This window comes from Chamaea fasciata, unplaced genomic scaffold (assembly GCF_029207755.1).
Source record: "Chamaea fasciata isolate MVZ Bird 193981 ecotype frontalis unplaced genomic scaffold, bChaFas1.0.hap1 SCAF_9, whole genome shotgun sequence".
Classification (NCBI taxonomy): domain Eukaryota; kingdom Metazoa; phylum Chordata; class Aves; order Passeriformes; family Sylviidae; genus Chamaea; species Chamaea fasciata.
The window spans coordinates 9,170,878-9,196,938 of record NW_027094094.1 but is presented as its reverse complement, the minus strand read 5'-3'; the positions used below and the strand labels follow the sequence as shown (position 1 = coordinate 9,196,938).

The 26,061-nt window shown below is 39.9% G+C and overlaps 1 protein-coding gene across 1 annotated transcript in view; it reads right to left on the bottom strand.

The window, feature by feature from the left end:
* GPAM (glycerol-3-phosphate acyltransferase, mitochondrial) overlaps positions 1-26,061 on the bottom strand; it is a 71,665-nt gene that overhangs the window by 35,882 nt on the left and 9,722 nt on the right. Inside the window, exon 2 of the mRNA XM_066190928.1 lies at positions 6,721-6,789. The gene's annotated coding sequence lies outside the window, so the exon portion shown is untranslated. The remainder of the gene's footprint in view (positions 1-6,720; positions 6,790-26,061) is intronic.

Genomic DNA, 26,061 nt, shown 5'->3' with positions numbered 1-26,061 from the left:
CAGGTCCTGTCTTTCCCCTTTATAAAACAACAGAACGTATTCTAACTTGGGATTTCACACATGACCAGCCATTGCTTCAGGAAAATTACCTGGGTCACAGCATGACAGGTTGGACTTATAAAGCAGCTTGTGAGCTAAGTCACCCCACAGCTCTTTCAGATTTAGGATGATGAAGGGTCATACATGCCTACTTTATTCTTACTACACTTTCCCCTTTCATTATTTCCACAGGATGAATAAAGCAAGAGTGGTTTCTGGAGGGTTCTTGTTTATTTTACCTCTACCTGCAGATAGAGACTAAATATTTCCTGCAGCAAAGTACCCTAGGCTGTAGGACAGGGATGTTCTGAGCCAAGTCTTTTGAGGGAGAGAAGTGACTGGCGCCTTTGCCATCAGCTTAATCTGAGGTAGAAGTGAAGATTATATCAGATTTTGGCTTTAAAAGCCCTGTCTTTCAGAAACACAAAGTTACAAAGAAAAAAACATTTCATCCAGCATAAAAAAATTGAGCAAATTTGAGCACCTGTTTATCAGCATAATTTACTGAAAGCATCACAGTAGTTCAGGTCAACTACAATTGGTGTTAATAGGCAATAGAACTCAGGTTGAAAGACAAGAAGAGGAACCTCCTGCAGCCACAATGTCTTATTTCTTCTGAGGAAAAACATTAGCAAACTGCAGATAACCACCTCTGCATTTTGTGACTGAAATTTTAAATGAACATTATGGACTGACTATACTGATGTAATTTTATCATAGAATCTTAAGGGTTAGGATGGAACCTTAAAGGTTATCTAGTCCCAAGTCCCCTTGCCACTGGCAGGGACACGTCCCAGTAGACCAAATTGCTCAAGGCTTTATCCAACCTGGCCTTGAACACTTCCAGGATTGGGACATCCACAGACCTCCCTTAGCATCCTGTTCCAGTATCTCACCACCCTCACAATGAGGAACTTTTTCCTAATATCTAGCCAAAGTTTCTCCTCTTTCAGTGTGTAAAGATGATGGTGATGATGATGATAATAAATGTTATATTTATATTATAAAATACAAAAGGTAATGAGCAGACCAGTGCACTTTGAATGTGCATTCAGAAATCTGGGCATGCATCTGCGTCTTCCTTGCAAAAGTTTTCTTCTTGTCCTGAGCTACTGCAGGGTCAAACTGAGCTTCCCCGGTTGTGTTTCCCCACCAGACTTTTTCACAAAAGAACTTTCTGTGCATTTTCACCTGTGACATTTTTCAGATATATTTTTGCGGATAGTTAAGTGTTTAGTATTTCTTCCATGACACATGTTTAGAATATTCTAATTAAGTTATTGCATAAAAAATACTCAGAAAAGCACCGGCCAGATCGGAAACTGGAGAAGGCTCCTGTGCACTTAACAAGTAATTTCTGGAACAGTATTCCAAGAGAATTATGTTGCAAATACCAGCCCCAAGTCCCACCTACATCATGCCATCATCTGACATTTTTGACCATTCCTCATTCAGTTTTAGCTCCTCTGGTAGATCTTTAGTATATATGGGCCACCAGTATGATGAAACATGGAGCAAAATTTCATACCTTGTTTACTCAAGCAATACCTGCTACTAAAAATAACTTGGTTACTATATTTTAACTAATACTTTAAGGACTGGCATAGATATCTTATCTGCTTCTGATCAGCCCTCAAAATAAGAGCAAATATATTTTGAAATATTATTTATTTTCTAATCTGGGCATGTTTGATTCTCATAAAAAGGCAGATGTGGAGAAAAAGTAATCCATGTCTGTACTTAAAATATTTGGAAGCAGAACAGTGCACAATTAAAGAGTTTGTGTGCCATTTCGCAACTTTGTGGTCAGTAGCATGATCCACTCTGTCTTTGCTTCTCTGCTTTTTCTATTCCTCTGGGGACTCTATGTAAGATGTTTCCTGACCATAGATATATATGATATCCCTGTGGCCAGTTAATATTCAGAATTTTAAGAGGCTCCATACAAAGTAAGGTATGCATTTTCAGAGGACCACACTAGAAAATACATCCTGGTGGAGCCCTCCAGTGAAGAAATGCCTTAAATGTAACTTGTGTTTGCTATGGGAATTCAAATGAATCATTTAGAAAGGTGTTAAATTAAGGATAGAGAAGGAAAGGAGGTAATGTAATAGGCAAAACATTTTAAATTCCAACTGTGCCTACAGTCCTTATGATTTAGACTTAAACTTTCATTTTTGCTAAATTGAGATTCCTTTTCTCATCTCCATTCTCTTCAATTTCTCCTTTTTATGCTACGTTCTGTATTTAGTGCAGTGTCCAAGATATCTTTAGACTCTTTTTCCTCAGTACAGATCCCGATTTAGCCTAATTAAAATTAAATACAAGAAACAGGGCTAAAACAGTAAACTTAGTTAAAAATAAAATAAATACCCCTCTTTTGAATGTTGATTATGTCTTCTGATCTCTTCTCTATCCACATGTTATTTGTACTTCAGCTCATATAGCCTGAGATCCTTGGGGTAAAACCATAGCATGGCAAAAGCCAATGGCAGATCTTCTCCTGACCGGGAAAGCTGCATCACAGTGGTGGATGGTACAAATATCACAAAACTTATACATTCTATTACAGGACAACTACAGGCACTTTCTGAGCCCTACTTGAGCTTATACTCCACACTTCTGTATTAACCAAGCACTTAACTTAGGCAAGGAGGACTTAATTAATGTAAAATTTATTCAGCCGAGAGTAACCTTTGAAACCATGCTCACACTATCAGCTGTGATTTGTGCAGGACACCTCATGAGCTGCAATCTATGCATCCTTACGTAACAGGCATTAAGAAGCAGTTACACAACTTAATGCAAACACCACCGGCAGATGAAAATCCACGGCACAGACAGGATCTTGAGTAATCATCAAAGCAGTGCCAGAAAGCAAATTCTACCTGCAGAAAACTTTTTTTTGTGTTAAATTCATTTCCTGGGATGCTCTGTAGTTCTGGTGCTGGTAGTCTTAATAGTCTGTCACAAAGTGGATTTTCACTGTGAAGTTTTTATTCTTCAAAACCTGTTAATACAAACTTTGACCAACGCTGCCAGAAAATGTGTGTGCAATTCAACTCATATCTTTACTGACTGCAATAATAAACTTTTGATCTAAAGCAAACAGGTGATTAGCAAACAGATACTTTTGTGCACTGAGGTTACTTGGGCCTCTCTCCTCCTGTCGTTCCATTTTCACTCACTGTTCAGACACTTAGAATTTGATGTCTGAGCATGTCTTCATGATGCCAGGGCACTGCAACTTTCTCAAATTTAGTACAGAGGTAGAACATACTCCATTTTTTAGTGCACAAAGTTTATTAGTGTCCTTTCATTAAAACTGTGAATTCAGGCAATACTTTAATCTCAGAGGTTAACTTAGGTCACAGGGTATGCCTAAAGTCAGGCAGTTTTGGCTATCCACAGCTCTATTCTAAGCTAAGAAATGGTATCTGTTATCTTTGCACTACCTTCAGAATATTTTCTAAAGTTGATGTAATTTCTTGATAAATATGTTTCATTTTTAATGAAAGGAGCATTCCAAGTCCCACTTTAGATACTTCTTATTGCAGAAGTTAAAGTGCTATACAAAGTATTATATGAGACAGACTCTGGTCCATTTTACATCAATAGAGATTGGGATGGCTCCAGATTACCTATGGTATAACAAAGTAGGTCTTTTTTTCCTCAGCCAACAAGAACAAGGATGGCAAGACATAACAAGATGTCTTTGAAAGATGAGTAGTTTATCACAGTTTAACTGGATGATATCTTTAGAAAACACTCAAATATTTAAAACATCATCAGGCCTCAGATAAGACACAGGTGATGATTTTTAGTCTATGGCATTGCTTGCTTCCTTGACTGATGTGCTCCTAATGGATAAAGAGGAAATGTTTTTGAATCAAATATATTTAAACAGCAATAAAATAGTAATACTGGGTAACTTAGACAGGCAGGATTGGGCTGCATTAAGGGGAGTAGGAGTGCTGAAAGAAGTTTGGGGTTTACCTTTTTCACAGCCTGATAAAAATCCACCCATCCAACTTTCCCTCTAACCCACCAGTCTATTTTCCCTGTCGTGTATCCTGTTTTAGTGTTATATCTCTCCAAACACAATAACTTGGAAATGCTGAAATAAATACATTCAGTCCCTGAAAAGCCTAGCCAACAAAGCCCAAAGACCAGGTTTAGGAGTCACCTGAAGACCTGAGTCTTCCTTGTTCACCTTTTCCATTTTATTCCCGCCTCTCTCAACAGAAAGAAAACCCATTATTCCTTTGAGATTTTTTGGTTAAAACATGCTAGTGGCAAAATATATCCCTCATCAGGGAGGTGTGCAGTGATCTAGAGAGGGGAAATGATCCACCTGAAAAATAAGTCCTCATCAACCATCACACTGGTCTAACTGTAGTGGCAGTGGAAGGGTGTGAGGAATAACTGAGGGAGGGGCAGGAGCTGTGCAGAGTAGCAGAGCCATTAGAAGAAGTGTCTGGGGAGCTGTGCTCAGACAGTCACATCTCATTGCTTGTGAGGAGTGGCACTGTTTCCTGTTATTGAAGGAGAGGGTAAACATGGGAGAGGGAGAGCCCCAGAATGAAAACAGATTTCATGGAGAATGATGTCAAATTGTGGCTTTAAAAAGTACATATTTTACATGATTATCCAGATTAGGGCTTAGTTTTGTTTTCTGGGAATAAAAAAAAGGAAAATAGCTTAAATACTAATAACATATCTTTTCTCTCATTTAAATTCCCAGTTAAAGAAAAATAAATAAAGAAATCCAGTTTGTTTGCATGCCAACAATTCAATTTACCAAAATATATTTGTATTAGTTCCCTAATTGAAACTACATTGCATTTGTCAGAACGCTTTAGGCCACAGTAATGTCAATGGGATTAATCACCAAAGCATTCTTTTCTTGATCAAGGTGTTTTCCTGAGGTATTGCTACAAGGTACATCCAATTCAGCCATGCTTGAGAGCACTGTAATTGTGTTGGACAGGAACATCTTTCTTTCCCTAATGAAATAGGTTTCCAAAGTGGTTTCTACCACCTACAGTTTGGAAACCAGTGTGCTGCCATGTAGGATGTCTTCTTTCCTTGCCTACTATTGGCAAACTGCCATTTTATCTCTATATGCCCAGTTAAACCTCTACTTACAAACTAAAGGATCTATGAGTACAGAAAAAATTCTGGGAAATGTGATTAAGCACTTATGTATCCTCTTCTGACCTTCATATCTAATTTTTTTTTTTAATGTTTCTTTGTACTGGTTATTCCAGAACTGTCTGGAACTGTCATGTACAACATCCTAATTGTATTGTTTTAACTAACAGGTACATACAAACATCATTCCACAGACTTACTTTTAATCAGGGATTTCTTGTGCTCAATTAAAAAATTGCAAAAAAGGAGCACGTAAAAAGATAACTGTAAAACAGGCAGTGATTCTGAAAGAAATTTAGCTGCTCTGCTTCACATATTGCTCCATCCTAAGACACCTGAGAAAGATTTATTTTCCAGCCTGCAAGTATCCTGAGCACTGTATGGACACCTCTAATTGTATTTTCTTTTATGTAAAAAATATGGCAAAATAACCAGTGCATTACCATGGCCTGCCAATCCTGCCACGTATGTGGTCATGAGAGGGGACATAAAAAAAAATCTACCTGGATAAAGAATAATTCGTGCCTAGAGAGGAGGTACCCAGGAGAGGTGCAAGGGATGATCTCTGTCCCCTGCTATTTTATCTGTCTTGCTGAGGCATTTACAGCTCCCATTACTGTGATGCCAGAATATATAAGGACATGCAGCTGTTCTTACAACACTCAAATGGGGTGGACATATTACATGGGTTATCCTGGGTCAGAACTTTGAAGAAGATCATTGCACAAGCTTCACATGCTCTTGATGGGTAGACGGTGTTTATTGACCGTTCCTATATAAATCACCACCTAACCTCATTCCCAAAGCATCCAAGTGTTTCTCAAGCTTTCATGCTAAAATGGTCCAGAAGTCCCATCTTGGAAATGTTACTGGACATGAACCAATGGCTGAAATGACTTGTAGCAACTTCTTTCAGTGCAGGACAACTGCTCTTCTGCTATGGTTGTCAAGATAAATATATTCCATAACAAGGCTTCTAAATGTCAATTTCAGTCAATCATTTTAATCATACAGTGATGAGGAAGGCTGTATTTCCCCCATTGTCCATGTGGTCATAAAACTGAGTTAATTTCTATTACATGAAGATGTTGTTAAGCTACTCATGCCTCTAGGTTTTCACAGTTTGACTAACAGATCATGCTTTAATGTAACATTATACCTGAAACTAATTTGGAATCAAAACATCCCTGTTTACATGAATGAAGAAGTTATCCCCAAACTATAAATATATGAATATGATCTTGATAATTTACTGAAGCCAGCAGTGACATTTCTGTGTGGGACAGATATTATCATCTACTCTGAGTGATGTAACTTGAATTTGATGACTGGATGTCACCTGGTAGCTTCTCCTGTAGAGGTACCTATTGCTGCTGGGCTAAGTAACACAGTAGTCTATAAATCCTATACATGTGCTTTACCACAAGTGGAGGAATTATGTTCTTTATGCAATTGTTTATGATTCCCAGTCAGAAATTTTTAGGTTTTTTATAATTATCTTTATCTGTAAAGTTGCAGAATACTTACCAGTCTGGTAGGATATTGGGTAAGATAATTAACTGTTATTTGGAGATGCTCTTTGATGAATATTAAGTCCTGCAAGAGAGAGAAATATGTGATCCACTGACACTTGATTAACACAGACCTATGTCATCACCTCTGCAGCCTTTACAGCAAGAAACAAGCTAGGCTGGATTGCCCAATTAATAATAGGTTTGGATAACACCTGTCAATGAAAAGTAATGTGTTCTGTATGTTGACTTATTTTCCATGAAAGTACCTAATTTTACAGTTTCATCTAAACATTTCTCATCCAGTACCATCTTTCTAACACAATGGATTTCAGTATTGCCCATCTTTTGGAAGCTGGACTAGCTGACCTCTAAAGGTCCCCCTTCCAACCCAAACTATTCTCTGATTCAATGATTTTACTGATACCAATTCAAGCTCATGCTCAATAAGCTTAGGCAGCAGTAGTTTGCTTCAGACTTCATGATAATGTTTTTAAAATAATTTCACTAAGACAACTTCTATTTTTTTATTCTTGATTCTAAAGCCACAAGGATATGTTGTAGCTACCTAGACAAAATCTTCATGACAGAAAACCTGCAACCAATAAAGGTACCAAGGAAAAAGCGTACAAGAACAAATGTCAGGAAGTTCCAGAGCACCAAGTGTGCCAAAGACACATTCTGAAGCAGCACTGTTGCAGCAATGTAGTGAAGGATGTTTTCAGCATGTATTTAATACATTTTAACTTTTACTGGTGACAATTCGAGGTTAATAAAAATCAGAGGGGTTGGACTGGAACTGATTTCAACAATGCTAGAGAGTTTCACACAATGCATCTGCTCAGGTGACTTTGGAAAGTTATACGTTCGACCTTTCATATCATCGTGCTGAAATATCTTGGCTATTTCTGCTGTAACCAATTTCAGCTTTAAGACTAATTTAATGCATTAACCTTAATATGGTGCAGATGTAGGCGCCAACCAAATCAAGTGTTTTAAGAGGCTTTAATAGTGTCTTGCACTAGAGCTGATTGGATATTTTTGCATGAAAGAATGGATGGAATTATTACATAAAGTTAATCTTTATGGGGAATTTTTGTTGTTAATCATCTCTCATTTAATCTAAAAATAAGAGCAATTTTGTCCCAATCACTTGCTGAAAAATGAAGATGTCAGCTCATAAATACTTCAACACTTATGGAGAAAGAGGATGAGCTCACAGTTTAATAGTGATAGCTTAATATCAACAATATTGTTGTGTTTCAGGAGAGATGCAGTGCAAAGGCAACTTCCTGCCTTCATTCTCCTCTCCATGCCAGGATCCTTGTCAAGATTACATGTTCTGCAACATGTGCCCTGGAATAATGCACCTTGAGAGATTTTGTCTGAGATAGGAGTCCATGCACCTAAATGCATCTCCCCAGGTCTCTGTAGGGACATTTTTGAATAGAAAAGCTTTTCATTTTTCTCTCTTTAAAATCTCTGGATGAATCTGTGATCAGACTAACTTTTCTTTATTCTATTTACATACACAGCATTGCACATGCACAGGGCAATATTTCCAATAAGTTTGGACATGCAGGGCAGTTTGAGGCAGAAAAGAACTAATATTAATACAAATTAAAGGTCTGGCTCTCAAACACTTGTTGAGCTGAATTGTTCCCTCTCAGGAGAGGAATTTCAGTGATGCTGAAGAGGCCTGTGATGTGTATTACTCACAGGAGCCATGGTGCAAGACTGGAAATCCACCTTCGGCTCATTATGTGTGTGTGGTTTCAGCTGTCCTAATGGCAGGTTCACACAGATAGACACATTTTAGCTATAGAGCAGGTGGGGTAACAAAAGCCTACAGCCATTCAGCAGCAGTGTAACAGCAATGTAGTGCAGCAAACACCTCTCCACAGCAACTGGCATGAGCTGGGGCTGCTGCTGTGGTATACTTCAAACCAGCAGCACTTTTCATGCAGAGGAAACAGGCCGGAATGAAAGCTCACATTTTTACATCAGCATGCCTAAGTGTTCAAAACACACCTTTGAAATTTCCATTTCAACCCCTCAATACTCATTTTGGAAAGAATAAGTTTGAAGATGCAACGGCATTAAAAGACAAGATAGAAGGAGAGACATAGCTCACTCTAAATCAGAAGATTTATTATTCAGTCTTCTTAAATGTATCCCTATAAGAAATTAGATTATTGTATAGGAAAGCCCAGTTGCTGATAGATCTGGTAGATATTCAGATGAGTGAAAACAGACATGGTGCTAATCAGGAGGGAAAGTCTGAAATAGCAACACAGAAAACCACTGTGGGTTACTAATCTAGAGGAGTTAACCATCTGGGGCAATATTGCATACCTTGTGACCACAATTGTAGCCCCAGCCTGAGAGGAGCTGTGATTCTGCCTCCCTGGGTCTGCAAGGTAGCAGGTGGTGCTCTAGTACAGTCAAGTCGGGGTGATAATTTTGAGTGGGTTTGGTTTTTTTTTAAGCATTATTAGCACAAAACTGGAATGGACTTTGAGGTCTGAACAAGTTATATAAATGATTTTCCACACACAATGATTTGCTCTTCCATCTGCTTTATCTGTGCCTTCTACAACCTAGAAAAAAAAATGTCCTAAGTCCTGCTGAGTCCTACTAATACTGAGAGACTACTGGGAGGCTAAGAAAAAGATGAACTGGACTGATGGACCAACCCACTGGATGAGCTTCACCCAGCTAAGCCTAGATATTTACATCTGTCTCTCACACTAGGAAGAAACATTCATTTCTAGGGCATAGTCCTTCTGATCCCAGAGCAGATGCTTCAAGCATCCAGCTGCATCACTCTGAACAGGCTTTGAAGGACCCCGTTTCTCTGCAGTGAATATAAAATTTAAATTGACTATTCCAAATACAGACAAACCATTGACTTCTGGTCATGCCAAACCCCATCCCAGCTGAAAACCTTGACAGTCTGGTATTAAAGCAAATCAATAAAGAGTTTATCTAGATGCACAGGACTGATAGGAAACCCTGAGATATTTGTAGTTACCCAGTGCTACAGCTCAAGGAAGTCAAAACCTGGACTTTGAAATGTAAACAACTTCAGATTGATCATCAAAGGCTTTAACCAGCTCAAATCTCCTCCAGCAGAACTTTGCAGCTCCATCTTCCCTGCAGGGTTGCTTCTGTCCTTAGAGAAGACATTAATCCTCTCACTGAGGATCTCCAAGGATCTCACTGTGATGGAGCTAATTATAGGTAATCTGCTGATGCACAATTAAATATGCTCACCAGCACAATTTGTGGGATCCATGGTATGCTTTGCTACGCCAAGCAAAAGGATCTGAGAGTGGACAGGAATAAACAGGAGTGTGGACTGCAGGAGATTAGTGATCTAAAGCACCTGCTGTGTGACAGAGACATCCAAGCTTAGGTGTCAGTTCAAACAAAGTCCTTTAAACAAGGATGCTTTGTCATGTAGTGTTAGGAAATACAATTCTTCCTTAATCAAAATTAAGAAATAATTTTTGAATATTTCCTTTTTACTAGAGACCAGAGGAGGAGTGAGCAGAACTGCTAATCTACCCAGTGTGCTACAAATATTGTAAGAAGAGACAATTCTCTAGGCAAGGAGACTGAAAGCTAAAAATATAAGGCAGAGGCTTGAAGGGCAGCCAAAGCAGGGGTGATATTCCATGTCTGTGGTCATACAGCTGGCCTTTGCCCAGGGCCTGTTCTCTGTCCCCACAGCACTGCTTCAATACATCCCAGAGTGTGACAGTAAAAATGAAAAAAGCCTCAGAGGTTGTAGGGAAAGAAAAGTTTGCATGGAATGATGTCTTTCACTGTCCTAAGGTAACATGAAGCCAAAGTTCACCATCAGTGCAAGGGCACAGCTGGCAGAATCTGCTGCTAAATGACTGATCCCACCAGCACCGACCAAGGACTAATGGAACCAGCAGTGGGAGTGGATTAGGAGCAGTCTCCAATTGGATCAGAAAGCTGTTTTACAGAAACCATTGCACAAATCAGGAGTGAGCCTTAGGAGAAATCCAAGGAAAAGCACCAGTCCTTCCTGAGCTGTACACACAGATCTGGAAAGGGGCTTTGTACTACCCCAAAGTTCCCCAAGTGTTTCCAGTCTGAACACAAGGAGATGTAAAAAACAGAAATATGTTCTACATAATATATCAAAGTCTTTCTGTCTTCCACACCTAACAAAACTTAACCAATACAAAAAACAATACAAGCAAACGTACCTTAGCTGAAGAACCGTGGTGGGAAAGTCAAGGGGAAATTATGTCCTCCCAAAAATTTTTGCAACTGTCAAAGATACCCAGAGGTTGTAAATACACGAGAGACTCTCAGTGAGCACTGTGAGCTTCAGAAAAAAGTCCAAAATATTTCATTCAAGTTATTTCTTCAAAGTTAGGATCAAAAATGAAGCAGCCAAATGAAAAAAAAAACAAACAAACCAAACAAAAATGCCAAACCAAACCCTCAATGTACTAGTAACAGAATATGAAAAATCCAAGGCAACTGCACAATTGATGTGATTCCCTGTGCCAGGGCTAGCACCTAGCATGTATGTACTTGAACGTAACAAGATTTATTCCTATCCATGGACTGCAGAGTGTATTTATGTTTGCAATTGATGTATTGCACAATGTAAGGAATAGCAAAGTAATGACAGAGAATAAATCAGTTTCTTTGGCACCAGGTTTTGGATAGTACTAATCTGCAAATAGCACATGACTCATTGGCAATTCCCTTTCACATGCCAATTTAAAGGGAATGATATAGAAGTTCATCACATTCTGCCCATACAGACATCTACATCCTGTTCAGATAACCAGTTTATATAGGTGTTGGCTGTGAGGTGTATTGTCTACTAACTGGAGTCTTGAGCCAAAGATTATTAACCAAAAGCAGTTACCAGAGAAGGATGAGCATGCCATACTTAAAACCATATCTTTAGGCTATTACATCTAAGAAAAACAGTCATCACATAAAAGCAGACTATAACCTTTAGGTGAATTAACAGCTACCTGTTTACAGGTGGGGGAGTATTAATTTTTTCCAAAAAGAAGGTGGCAGGCAATTTGTTTTGGAAAGGCTGAATGCCCTCAGTGTGAAGATCCTAAGACTTAAGCCACCACTGTGGGTTGTTTGAAGAACAGCACAAGACATTCCAACATACCACAGGAGGATTCCTGGACTAACATTCAATCAAGAAATGTCTCTGTTCTGAGCCTTGCTTTTCATTACTCTTTGTAAGAACAACACCGGGAGTAGAAATTTAGCACAGAGGAGGCAGGTGATGGATGCAACACACTTCCAGACACTGCCTAGTTAATTACACCTGTGGAATCATACTCAATTGCAGTGTGAGCCAAATAGATTCCAGGGGTTTTTTTAATTACTTGTTGCTATATTAATGTTAGTTCTATATTAATTAGAAAAGCTGTGACTCAGAAAAGAGCCACCACAGGAATGACAAGTATTTCAAACGGGAAAGAAATGCACTGGTCTTTCCTGATGCAGATCCACCAAGTAGTAAGGTGGTGAAAATAAAAGGAAATCTTACAGCAGATAAAAGAATATTCTACTTAACTCGTTCATGTTATTAAATACCTATTAAGACATGAGCAGCAGAAAATCTTGTGGGGCGAAAAATTGATGAAGTCAGATCTGCCATGCAAGTGGTTCAGGAAGACCAGACCCTTCTAAGCTGAGAACTGGAGCGAGTAAATCCCCACTGTCTCTGCATGGTTGATTCCTGTATCCACAGGTGGGTGCTTACCTAAGGCTGTATCACACCCACAGCTCAACACACACACATGCCAGGCTGCACCTCTGGCTTGGCTCAGGGTAATGTGTCTGCCACAGCCATGCACACACTGAAGAAGTGCCCATACCCCCCTCTCTGGTCTGCCCTAAGAGCAGAACCCCCCCCTGCTTTGTGCTCGCTTGGCCTCCCATCTTATTTCTCTTCCCTCATTCACTTATCTGGTTGCATTTCTTTTGCCTTTCGATGTTTTTCAAACTCAAATGAATGCTGTGCAAAAGCTGTGTCAGTGCAATGTCTACTCAGCAAGGTCAGGAAAATGGCAAAATCTCTCTGGCATACGAGGGTGAGGGAGAAGTGCAAACAACAGCAGTTATGTCAGACACTTTCGGAAGCATAGCTTAAGGCAGGGTCAGAGACCAGAACAGTTAAAATCACTCAAGTCTTATCCTGAGCACTGCAGTAAGGCTCAAGAAATATTCATGTAAATCATTCCAAATCTCAGGAGACTAGAAATACATTTAAATTTTCCTTTGCATTGTGTAAGAAAAGGATTTTCACCTGAGAAGCAGGTATTTCTATAGAGGTATTTCTATATTTTGACCACAAAACACCGTCTGTATCTCCTAAAGGTATCTCTCATTTTAGGGCAGAAATAAAAGCAGGATGCAGAGGCTGAGTGTTCTTCCGATCCCTATCAGCTACTCGTTAGCTATTTAGACACTCATTAACTTCCAAAAGAGACCTTGGCCCTAATTAGTGCCTTGGCTGATCAGCCTGCCCCTTTCTCCTTTACCTCTTCCTCTCGGAGCCTTCTACAATGATTAAAGGAACCACACTTCTTTTGTATAATTTTAAAAATGGTATTTTTTGAGCTATTAGAATCTGCACACAACCACTGAATTCAGTTCTGTCTTGGAGCTTACCAGACCACTCCAGAATTCTCCAGCTTGCTTTGGCACCCTAGTTCTTCATAAGGGTGATACATGCAGACATGTATCACCCTTAAATCCTTCACTGTACCAGGCTCTGTAATTTCCTTTCCTTGGCCTTTCATGAAACAGAATCTATTTTAACTGTGATTGAAGTGTCACCAAGGCCATTCAATCAACTGTAATGTTGGTGCTGATCCTGCAGTGTTTTTAACACTGTCAATAAGAGGGAGTTGAATAAAGTAATGGACTAATTCCATCTTCCAAAATTGTAATGTATTCTGCATGTAGATGTGTACCCTACATCACTGTGACAATTTACCCATAAAATAGAAAAACAAGAGGACTCTTCACTTTAATTTCTGTCTGAATGGATGCAGTTAACATTCTCAAGTTCAATAAGTATGAGCACTAAAAGATAAACGGTAAAAAGCAAAATGAGAAAAGTCACAATTGCAAAGCACAAGCACAGTCTCACTTGGGGTCTTATGCAATTAAATGTTTTTTGGCCACGCAATTTTTTTTATTTCTTGAATTTCTTCCAGTTTCTCAGAAATATATTTCACATTCATTATGTTTGCGGAAGAAAATAAAGGCTGCCATGCCCTGAAACCGGTCATTTTGGATGACTGGACATGGGATCCTCTGCTGCACAGCCATAGGTGCACTCGCAGTCCTCTTCCTGGGTAACTGTGATTGTCCTTATTCACCAAAATTAGAGGAAGCAGTGTCCTTGCACGTGGACTATCAAAATAGTCAGTACAAGGGCTATAAAGTAGTAATACTACCCTAACAACTCTCTAATTAATATAATCAATGTAAATGCTACTTAAAGACTCTTATCTTATTGTAGCTATGCACACAGTGTTACAGGAAGGCAAACTGAAGCTATCGTAATTCATTATCATAATTATATATTAATGATAACCCTAGATTTATTTTTCCAAAACAATGTTTGGAAAACATCATCACTACAGCAACAGAAATTCCAGCTAGAGTGAGCATGGTAGGCTCCTGAAGGGTATCTTACTCCTGACAATTAAATTATATTAAATTAAATTGCAATCAAAAGATTTCTCAGCCTGGTAAAAATAAAATATTTCAACAGAACAGGATGCCATTCCACACAAGGAATTTCTTAACATTATATCTAAGAGAGACATGAAGCTACAAGTCCATTTAAAATAACAGTCAGTGACCTGTTAAAAATATTCTTGTTCTGGCATCCTTACCTTGAGTAGTCACATATTTACCAAGCTTGAGCCAAAGGTATGGTCAAACCACTGATTAAATATTTCCTGAATTCTACTGCTGTTTTCCTTAGGATTCCACATATTTGTGTACCCTGACCACATTTGCCTATTTTCTGCTTCTTTACATTCTCATACACAAATTTCCAGTTTTGTATTCACTTTGCATTAACCAGTCCTTTGTATTCAAACACCATTTTACACTCTCTCTCTCTCTCTCTCTCTCTCTCTCTCTCTCTTTTTCTCTCTCTTTCTCTCTCTTTCTCTCTCTCAGGCATTTTCAATTTCTTAAAGAGCAAACTTTAAAAAGAAATGCACTAAATAAATGGTTTTTTCCTTAGTAAAAAATTCAGTCTATATCACTCTTGGGAGAAAAGGCTTCTGCTTCATAGAATTCTGTGACAGAGAAAATTTTCCAAATAAGAAGTGCTTTCAGATTCATAAGTACAACTGATCAAATACCAAACTTTCAATCCTGAAGAGCACTGCAATATTTCCACATTAATTCTTTGTAGAACTTGGTTGAAAAATTGGAATAATGAATTCTATGGAAATATGGATATATCCTAAAGATATATCTTTCCTGATGGGATGCAACATTATCTCCTTACCAGTTCTCATTTTTAAATAACTTAAGGGCAACAGACCCTTTTCAGAGTGAACACTGCTTTTCCAAATGGCCCTCTCTTCCAGTATTCTCAGGGCAGTAACTCTAAGCTGCCCTCAGTGGTGCTAGAGGCTCCTGTACTTGCAGGATAAAGACCAATCCAAAGAGTACATGGTGGGCTCAACAGCCTCCTTGTAAAGTAATGTCACTGCAGACAAAGTAGCTACATTGGAAAAGGTACTTGGTGAAAGATAGGAGTTAATTTTTAAAAGGCTTTTGTGAATGAAACTCAAAATTCAATAGGCACATTTGGCAAATATAAAGGAAGAAGCCTTTTCAGTGCTGATGGTACTGGGGGAAAGTCCATCAGTTTTGCGATCCTAAAAATAACTAGATTCAGATTCCTAACTAACTTCTTTTAAAAAATATGAGTTAGGCATCTAATCCTATAGGTCAATTTTTAAAAGGTACTTAGGTGCCAAGCCCCCTAGACTTAAAATATTTGCACATAAAAAGAAAGTTTTGCATAGAATATCACATAATAAAAAAAAACCAAAACAAAACCAAAAAAACCTAGCATACTGGCCAAGCAGAAAATTCACAATAGTCAAGCACTTAAATAAATCATCAACATGATTGATCTCAGTGACCTTTAATCCCAATGGCTCTTTTCCCAAGCCATCCAGGACACTCTGTCCGGTATGTTACATCTAAAGGATAGTAGTCATTGTAGATAAGATGGCTATATACAGCATTTAGATACAAATAGCAGGGCTTGTCCCTGCACCTCAGCTACATTGCCCACTAGTCAGGATGCCCCCAACTTTGGCACGGAGAGGCAAATAAGAGATAAGAGAGGCAGAGGAACTGGCCCTCCTGTGTGCAACTTGAGAGGCAAGGGCACGCCTCAGGGAAGGCAGGGGTAGGTTCCCTTTGCACCGTGAGCTTCAGAAACCTCCCTGAGGAAGGCAGAGAAATGAGATATCAAGGTACAGTTTCCCTCTTCGTGCTTTGAGCTCCTGGGGCCAGGCTTTACCTGGCCTCCTCACTTCACTTCAAGAGAGTGTGGTTAGACTAAGACTAAAGGGTAACAGCTGGCTGTGACTGCACAGTAACACAGGAAGCACAAGAGTCTTTATTTCCTTCTCTTTGGATAGTCTTGATTAAAATAGCTTTTAAAAGTGCAAATCCATGCATGTATAACCTGACATCACAGCAACAGCCTGCTGCCAAGGAATCAGGTTAGCTGACCACCACTGTCTGCCCAACACCATCTCCTGCCTGCAGAGCCATTCTGGCTGATGTCATTCTGCTGGTGAGAGGAGCAGAGGTGAAAAAGCCATCAGGAAACCCCCACAGAAACCCTGCACGAAGTGAAGCACTTGGAAGGAAAGATTTACAACTGAAATTTCACACACAAGCATATTTAAGTAGCATGGGCAAAGTCATGAAATGGAGGAGATTGATGGAGCAGCAGTGTTTGCTGAGCTCAGTGGAAGGGGTAACTGCACAGAGAGGTGGTGGGGCAGGAAACATGGAAGGAGGTGTGAAGGTGACATTACGTAGTAACACCTTCAGACATTGTGGGTTTAGTGGCATATTGGACAGACTGTAAGGGTTGCAACTACATGAGGAACATGAAGACTGAGAAGTGGAGAAATGAGCTGGTATAGGAATTCACAAAGCTGACTGAAAGGCTTGAGGTCACCCTGCAACTGGGAATCTCAGCTGAGTTGGCTCCTGACAGGAGGTGCAGAAGGAAAGGAACATATGGCATTTGTTGTCCTAGAGAGGGATATCTTTCCAAAGTACTTGTTACTAGCCACAAGATTAAGGCGTGGAAGAGAAGTAAAAAAGGTCTGGATGACTGAACTTATTTCACTCACATCTGCTATTCCTGAGTGATGTAGGCTTTGATCTGTTCTAATTTTACTTACCTGTTAATAAATTATCTACATTATTAGTTAATGAATGTATTGACAAAGATACAAGAAAATTATGTTTTTCTTCAAATCTTGCCATATTGAAATAGCAACACTAAATAATAATTACTATAGATAATGAAAATAATCAGAACAGGCCAAGGAAGGGTCCAAAAGATGGAGCACCATTCAGAGGAGGGTGAGATGTCTTCACCAGATTTCATGAGTCACTTCGGCTTTCTGTGCCACGTGTGTCTGTTTATAGTACACCACTAACACCATCTCCTGGCCAGTTGGTGTCTGGACTAAAATCTTTATAAAGGTCTCAGAGAGCCTGAAATTAATGGTATTGCAAACATAGAAAATACCATTGTTGCCATATCTTCTCTACATTCATATCTACTGAGTTCACCTCTGCCAAAATAATACCATACCCATCTCCAGAATTAGATGTAGACTGTGGGCATTCCAGTTACATTTTTTTTTTCCAAAGGGTTTCCAGGAAGATGTATCAGAATACTCTCAAATCAACTTACATTTTCAGAACTGACTATTGATTTGGGTACACTTTGTTTTGGAGCCTGCGGAGAAAAGCCAAAACTGATATTAAGAAAAACCTTGTGAAAACAGACCCTTCCCCTGTGTTTCAAGTTCAGCACTTTAAGACCTATGCACTTTCTGGAACATCAATAATGTATCTTCCCAACCTATTGCTGTAAAAGATTCAGTATTCCCTGTTCTTTTTTTTTTTTTTTTTTTTAAGGTATCAGTACCATCCAGAGATGCAAAGAGTAACTCTTCAACTTCATGTGCTTTTGGTATATCCAAGCAGTCAACAGATCAAGGTCTGTCTATTTACTGAATTTATCCAGCTGTTTTTAAGCATTTAAAACAAGGATTTGACATCTTGATCTTTCAAAATCTTACATATCTGTAGATGCCCAGTGTTGCATGTATAAAGGCATTGCCTTGGAGATTGCTTAGGGTTTACTGCTCCTATATATCAATTGGGCCAGACACCTTTCATTTCAAAATCACTTAAGAACCGACTCACAGCTCAAGGAGCTTTGGCTTGCAAGATCATATTTCCAGAAAAGAAATCATCTGAATCAGTAACTTGAATTTTTGTCTTTAAATTAATTCAGGAACATAAGATCAGCTTCTAATTTTAGCTAATCTCAGAATAAACAAACAACAGCAGAGCTTCCTGCGTCATTAACAGCATAATCAATCTAGAGTCTTGAGCACAATCTGTCCTGGAGGATTGAGTACTTGGAGCTGTAGTGGGTTACTGAGGAGAACAACTCTATGAATCCTGTGGAAGGTAATCAAATTATTGTATTCCTGAGGGATTTTCATAAAAGGGAACTACAGTGTCATACTTTCTGGAATAGCTTGTAGGAAATACTACATGAATGCCATTGGTATATCATAATTGCAAACATTTTTCAGAGGACCACAATGCTCTGTTCAGCCAGCTTAGATCAAAATGATGGTTTGCTGCAGACTGTGTATTTCCTCCAATTACATTAGTGTAAGCTACATCAGAAGAAACTCTCATTATAAAAGCTAGCAAATAGTACTTTTGCCCAGGATGGTTGAATTGATTTTGAGTGATCAGTGCAACACCAGCTACAGCTCAGCAGAAGAAAATACAAAGGTGTCAGCTTTCTCAAACCTATCAGAGGGAGCCCATGAAAATCTCTGAAGAGCTGTACATGGGCAGTACCACAGCCACCTCCTGCATTTGGTGTTTAAGTGAATTCTATAAGAAATAGTATCTCCAGCTAATTAAAAAAGTAAGATCTGGATTTTATTTGGTATTGGTTGAGTGTGTTATAATGCAACAAGGAAATGAAAACCCAACTGAGTGCCTGAAACCTTTAGATCAATTGCTCTGCTCCATTCCATTGCATGAAGCTGTTACATTTCTCTACTGCCATGAAACGTGGTGAATGGAAAGAACCACCCCAGTGGATGTCATCAATAGTGTATTGGTGCAATTTGAAGAAAACAATACCTTTAACTGATCTGAAAATTGGTCTGTTATCTGTGGGAAGTCTCAGAAAGTGACCTTTCTGGAGGCTGAATGCTAAAGAATGTGTCCTGAAAAAGTGAGAAGAGAAGCTTTGTTTATGGCATCAGAAGAGGCAAATCCACTGAGACACTCCACTGGTAATCAACTGTGAGTCAACAAATCGTTGTCAAAAAGCCATAAAGGCCAGTGGGAATGGTAAACTTACAAGCACGGAGGAGTTGCCACTACCTTAGGTGGCAAAAGAGCCTCTGAGATGTGAGTCCTCTGTTCCAGAAGACATGGCCTGGCACTCCAAGCAATCGTTCCACAGCTTCGCAGAAAGCTTTTCTCATTCACAGACAAACCCATCCAGAGTTTGTTTGAACACTGCCTGCCCCAACCTGCTTACTCTTTCGGTGGTAAGGGAGAAGTAAGAGCAGGATGGGCAGCTCAAGAGCCCTACACTGGGCTTTGCCAATCTGTTGCTCAGTTCCATTATCTGCAAAACAGAGATAATGGTACTAAGGTTGTGATAAGCATTATTATGATCAGTTTACAAGCACAGCACCAGCTAATTAATGCAGCTAAGTTTGATACTTGTAGCTCTCAGAGCCATATAACTCTCTACAACAAACAGATCCCTTTCACAGCAAAAGAGACTGTCTCCAAGGATGATGCTATCAGACTGCCAAAAAATCACAAACTTTCAAAAATGGGGACAACACTGGTATAATGGATACAGTGTGCTAAGTAGGTCTAAGAATGAACTAGCAGGATTATGTAGCTTGGGAAACCAAAACTGTGATTTTAATCAGCAGCTGCCACTGATAGAAGTGCAAAGGTTTGTGTTTGATTTGAGACTGCAGCACTACAGATACTTATTTCATAGGGAAAACAAATAGATCTTAACTCTTCAAAGGATAGGAATTATGGTGAGCATTTCAAGAACAAGATTTTTACAAGTCCTTCATGTGTGCATTCCTATCTGGATCCCACAGAGCAGGTCTGTAATTCAGCTGGATCAGACTATGGGGAAATAAGGAAGCTGGAGAAGGGCTGTGTAGCTCAGGTAAGGGTAGAGGTGTTAAAGAGGGAGCAGGAGCACTCCAGGCTCCCAGAGCAATACAAATTGCAAGTCTGAGGAAAAGTTTCTGGGCTTGGGAATATGAGGCACTTCCAAGTTATGTGGCAATCAAGTCCTTTAATGTAATTCAGCATTCCTTTTGCTTCTAAAATTTCTTTATCAGTTTTTCTTGGCTTTGTTTTTTTGTTCTTAAACCATATTTTTAAAATGAGCAGCATACATTTAGGATCAGTTTCTCAGCGGTCAATGGAATTGCCATTGACGGACCCCAGAGGATAAATTTGCCTTCCGTGTACTTTTTATGTTTCACTGCACTGCAGTCCTGTTTTTTGACAGGTTTTCAGTAGCAAAGCACGCAGACTGGGTGAGCAGCATTATTTATGGCCAACACACAGAGCCAGGAATCAGGCAGAAGATCAGACATCTGCTGCAGACTCTTTTAAAGTTGTGGTGACATACCCCAACCCAAACTGAGAAACATCATATTTAAGCAACCTTCCCAGCACCAGTGGGATACTGCCCAGAAAAGAGAGCATTACTGGAGCAAGAAGAGAATGGTCACTGTGTCAGAGCCAGCTGCCAAACTGAGAAGATAAAACTAATGAATGACACAACGAGTCCATTCTTCCTTTTTTTCTCACCTTCCTCTTAAAATCCTCCCCCACACTGAGGTGAGATCCTCACCCACACTGCCAAGAGATCAAGACCTGTTGTTGAGATAACTAGAACGAAAGGGTTTACAAGGTGTTATACAGGACTGCATGACTGAGATCCAAAAAAGCACTCATGTACCTCAGAAGCCATTTGGGCCACATTCAGATTACAGAATGCTATTCCACAGCAATAACCGGCCATTACAAAATACTTAATCCCTGTGTTCTCAACAGAAAATCCTTGCAGTTCTGCTCTGACCAGATGGGACAGCAGCTCAGGACACGGTGGAGCCCAGGAGCCACAACCACACCCTCTTCAAAGAGCAGCTGAAGCAGACTGGTGGTCAGAGCCCTTGCCCAGGATTACAGGAGACCCAGATGCAATTCTTACTTGCTTGTTGAGATCAAAGTTATCTTTCCCCAGAAATGCTCCAGCTTCTGCCTGGAAGCTGTCCGTGGGCACTCAGTGAGTAATCGGAGGGTGCTGGAGCAGGCTCGGGCATGTGAGCTGCTGAGTGTGCAGGGCTGCTCAGGCTCCCAAGGCATGCAGAAATGAATGTCAAGCCAACCAGAGCAGTGTGTCTGGCTGGTCTCCACTCACATGCCCACAACACAGACATCCAGTGTCATTTAAGATGTCCTTGACTATCCTGCCTGGCTTCCAGTTCCCACTCCAAAAGTGCCCAAGTGTCCTAGAGGTCCTGTGTCACAGGGTATCTTGGGCACCTTACAGATATCTGTGCAGGTATCTAGGCCACCTTACAGCACCTGTTAACGCAATACATGCCTGTTTAGACAAACTAATTAAGTACATGGCAAGTTCAGTCATCTTCAGCTAGAGGCAGTCCAATGACTAGTGAGGTCTCACATGACCAGTGTAAGTCATCAGTTCTGGTCTTGCAGGATCTGTTTTACATGTCTCATACATTCATTAAATCAAGCACCATGTGCTTACTAAATCAAGCTCCAAATTCTTACTCTTCATAACTAGTTAGCTCCGAGACATCCCCTAAAAATTCACCAAAAAAAGCACTTACCCACACAAGGGCTTCAAGGAAACTCAGCTGGAAACTGATGTTCTGTTACAGCAGTAGCAAACTGCAAAACAGGCAGGACTTTACTGGAGAAGCATCCAAAGTACATTAAATATGCTGGCAAAGCTAAACAGCAAAAGGATCAGGCATTCAAATGAAATGAAATATGATTATTTACTTCAGCCACAATTTTGTGTTCAGCAAGATTTGCTGTTGTAAATATCTGTCTTGAGCAGCAGAATTATCAAGGGAATGCTTCTTCAGCTGAGAAACTGTCCTCTCTCACATCCCAGGAGTGCCTGTACCAGCAGCAGCATTGTCTCACCAAGCCCATGGCTGCAGGTGATTGCTGAAAAATTATGATTCAGTGTTGGCGTAGTTGCACAGACAGTGAGCTAATGCACAAGGAAGTCAAGAGCAGAAGACTCTCTCTTCCAGTGGTCTGAACGTCCACCTCTGATTTTTATGTGACTCTTCCACCATGACAATTTCCTCTGATTTCCCCTTCTCCTGATAGGCCTTGTGCAGTTACTGAAGAATATCATCCACTTGGGGACTTGGGGTGCAGGAGATCTGTGGGTCCCAGGCTCTCTGTACATGCATGAATTGTTCTATAATCTGCTCACAAGGCTAAAACATCCACAGAACAGAACCACAGAATCATTTAGGTTGGAAAAAACCTTTAAGATCTTCAAATCCAACTGTCCAAACTGCCTAGTCCACCACTAACCATGTCCTTTAGTGCCACATCTGCACGTACCTCCAGGGATGGTGACTCAGTCATGTGCTGGATTGAGTGACCAACCACGTGCCATGAGTAATAAACGACTGGAAAGGTATTTACACTGTAAAAGGCAAAACAATCCTAAATCCGTAAGGTATTTCTGACTTGAGGGAATAAGTCTACACAGCATAGCTCAATTAGGCTTCAGGAAAATTTGATTGTATCAACACAGTGCTGCACTTCCAAGAGGATCCACTCAGATCAGGCCAAATTTAAATACAGTTGCTATGCTTCCAGACCCAGCATGGATTTCTCTATGCTTGTGGGATAAATACAACCCTTATCTCAGACAAAATTGAGTATGTCAGGTTTTGGTGTGTGGAAACACCATCATTTATACATTGCAACCTCTAGATGAGTGTCAGTTGATCTGCCTTCCCCTGGATTCAGCTGCCTGTCTCCCTTGATCCTCATTATCCCATAAGTCCTTCCATATAGCTAATGAACTCTCCAGGTTTATTGTTTTGTCCAAAACCAGTGGAAATTGGATGTTGCAGTATCCCTTGAAGGTTCAAACAGCAGAACCTCATTTGCTTCATGTAAGAACCAGACAGTTGATACTCACACAGCTTTCCATCACAATGTGAGGAACAAGGCTGGAGACACAAGCTGCCCTTGTAGGTGAAATCCACAATAAGGCCTTCATTTGCTCTTGGATGAAATCTTTACAAATACTTAGGTTGCTGAGATTATTCAATGGGCTTGGAAGCACTCAGGGAACTGCAACAATCCTCAATGGTCTGCTTTGCAAGTTAATGGCTTCCCTTTTTCCGTGTGTGCACTTAGTGAGAGAAACCTAACCCTTCCCCAAGCCTTCACTTTTGATCAGTGCAGGTATCAAATGCTCGTTGACTTAGGTACATTTTGTGCTTGTTTCTTATGCAAATGCAAACTACTTTACACCAGCTGGCACCACTGCCAAATTTGTTTCATGGTTTTCATTCTGTTTTCTACCTTTCGCCTAAAAAGGAGTATTATGTACATGAAGATTAGTTTTCTGTGAGAAGATAGTGAGAGATTTATTTTCTCTTAAAATTATTGGATTAGATCCATTCTGGAGTAATTCCACTGAAACCTGTAGTATTATACCAATGATAATGTGAGTACTTGCTAAAAATCATCAGTAAAAAGTTAATCTGTGTTTCAAGAGCTTTGTTAATGTTATGGTGAGGTGGATCACTTACATAATTTTTAGCAAGGCATTTACACTATGCCTAATCAAGGTTAGCCAAATATCTTATGCTCCAAATCAACCCTGTGTGGGCAGGCCTGATAGGCCAAGTCCAACCCCAGAACTAAATCTGATCCTCTGAGTTTGAAGAATGAACTTGTACACAGCCATGAGTCCTTTCTCATGCCCAAAGTCACAAGCTTTCTCCTGCAAGCCTCCCCTTGTTTTTGGGCTATTCTTGACAACAGGGTTGATCATAAAGTCTCACAAGAAACCCTGGTTTCTTCTTCCAGACCAAATACACGCTCACACACTGAAAGACAAAAAGATGAGTGCATGTTGATACAGTGTATATTTAGATTTATCCTTAGGAAATCAAAATTAGGCCTGAATCCCTGGAGGATTTGGGATGAGGCTATAAAACAGACAGCTGGAGTTAAATCCTCCTTGTTTTAGGACTTCTGATGAGGATAATCTCTAGTTAGAGAGATCACACCAAATGATTAATGAGCTTCTGGTTCTTGTTCAATGGATTATTCTTTAATTCAATTAAAATAACAACAAACCCTGGCCAGAGGATTTTATCAATGTGTCATCTTTAAGTAATCTCATTTGAATCAGAATGTGACGGCTTGCAGGCTCACAAGAAGAGTGAGAGCAACTCCTTACAAAGCTTCAATCTTGGTTCAGACTTGATATTTGAAATTAAGCACCAACATGTATAGGCTTTTCAACCTTTGTTTAGGGCTTTGGATCAGTTTGCCAGAAGTCTCCCTGATTACTTAATTCTTCATGTCATTGCAGATTTACCTGCACACAACTATGGCCAAGCAGCCCTCACAATGCAGGTGCTCTCATGGCCCTGCTTTGCTCAGGTCTTCTGGCTTGAGCCACTTCTTGTAGTGAATGCTATGCTCAAGGTGCTCCTATAAATCTCACTCACAGGACACCTAAAAACTCCTTATTGAGCATTTCAGGTTTAGGTCAGGGCCACTGTGCGCTTCCACTCAACTTTCTCCTTCAAAAACCTCAGACTATTGACAACTGGTACAGCTTTATTACTGGGCCTCCCTATATGACAAAACCTGCTTGAGAGAAAGCAGATCCACCCCAAAGTCGTGCCATGGATGGGGCAGAATGAGGCTCTGCACAAGAGGAGATACCAGACCATGTGTGAGGAGCCCCACAGGGCTGGGTCCCACAGGCAAGGCCAGTGAGATCCTCTGTGTTTAGTGACTCATGACAGGTATCAGAGCGTAAGTGGTTCAACAGCACACAGAACTGGGTGGGTTCACAGTGCCAAAGCTGAGACTGGGCCACTTTACATGGCAAGACTGTTTAAAGCCCATGTTCTTTAAGCAGGTGTATAAAATAGCTGTAGGGTACCCACTACTTCTAGGCCTTTCACTAAAAGCTGACACAAACAAGGTGTAATGGGTCACCAGAAAATCCTACCAGGTAGCCAACTTCATAGCCAACTTTCATAGGCAACTTCATGACTGATGGTCGTAAAAAAAGTAAATTTGTTTCAGTTTTCTGTGCAATGGTAAATTTTACACAATCTATAGTTTAATATTCAATGTATATTACACCATCTTACATGCATTTAGTATTATAAACTATTATTATGTGGCATAATGCTTAGGCTCATGGAAGAGCCTACCTAAATTCAGATTACCTGCCTGTGGTCTTTTAGAAAAAAATAACTAAAAAAAAAAAAATCTCCAAAAGTAGTATATGATCTGGTGCCATTACTTTTGTCCACTTGTATGACACAAAAGCTTGACATTCTCAATAAGCCATTTAAGACAAGCAGCTAATTCCTATAAATACATTTGCACTGAATTCTAGCAGGCACTTGTAGTTTCACCCCTCCAGAAATTTTACATTTTCCTAATAAACTCACAAACCAAAAAAAAATTTGTACCTTCAGCAGGTTTCTGTTCACTTGTTTGCACGACCTGTAAAAAAACACTGTAGAAAGATTTGTAAAAATCAAATAGCAGCAATGCAGACCCATCTAGGAGAAGAGAACTGCTTTTCTATAACTCCTTTTTTTTTCCTCTCACACTGGACAATACTGGCGGGTTGAGATTTAACCAGAGATGGGCTCCTTTTACAAGATTGCTT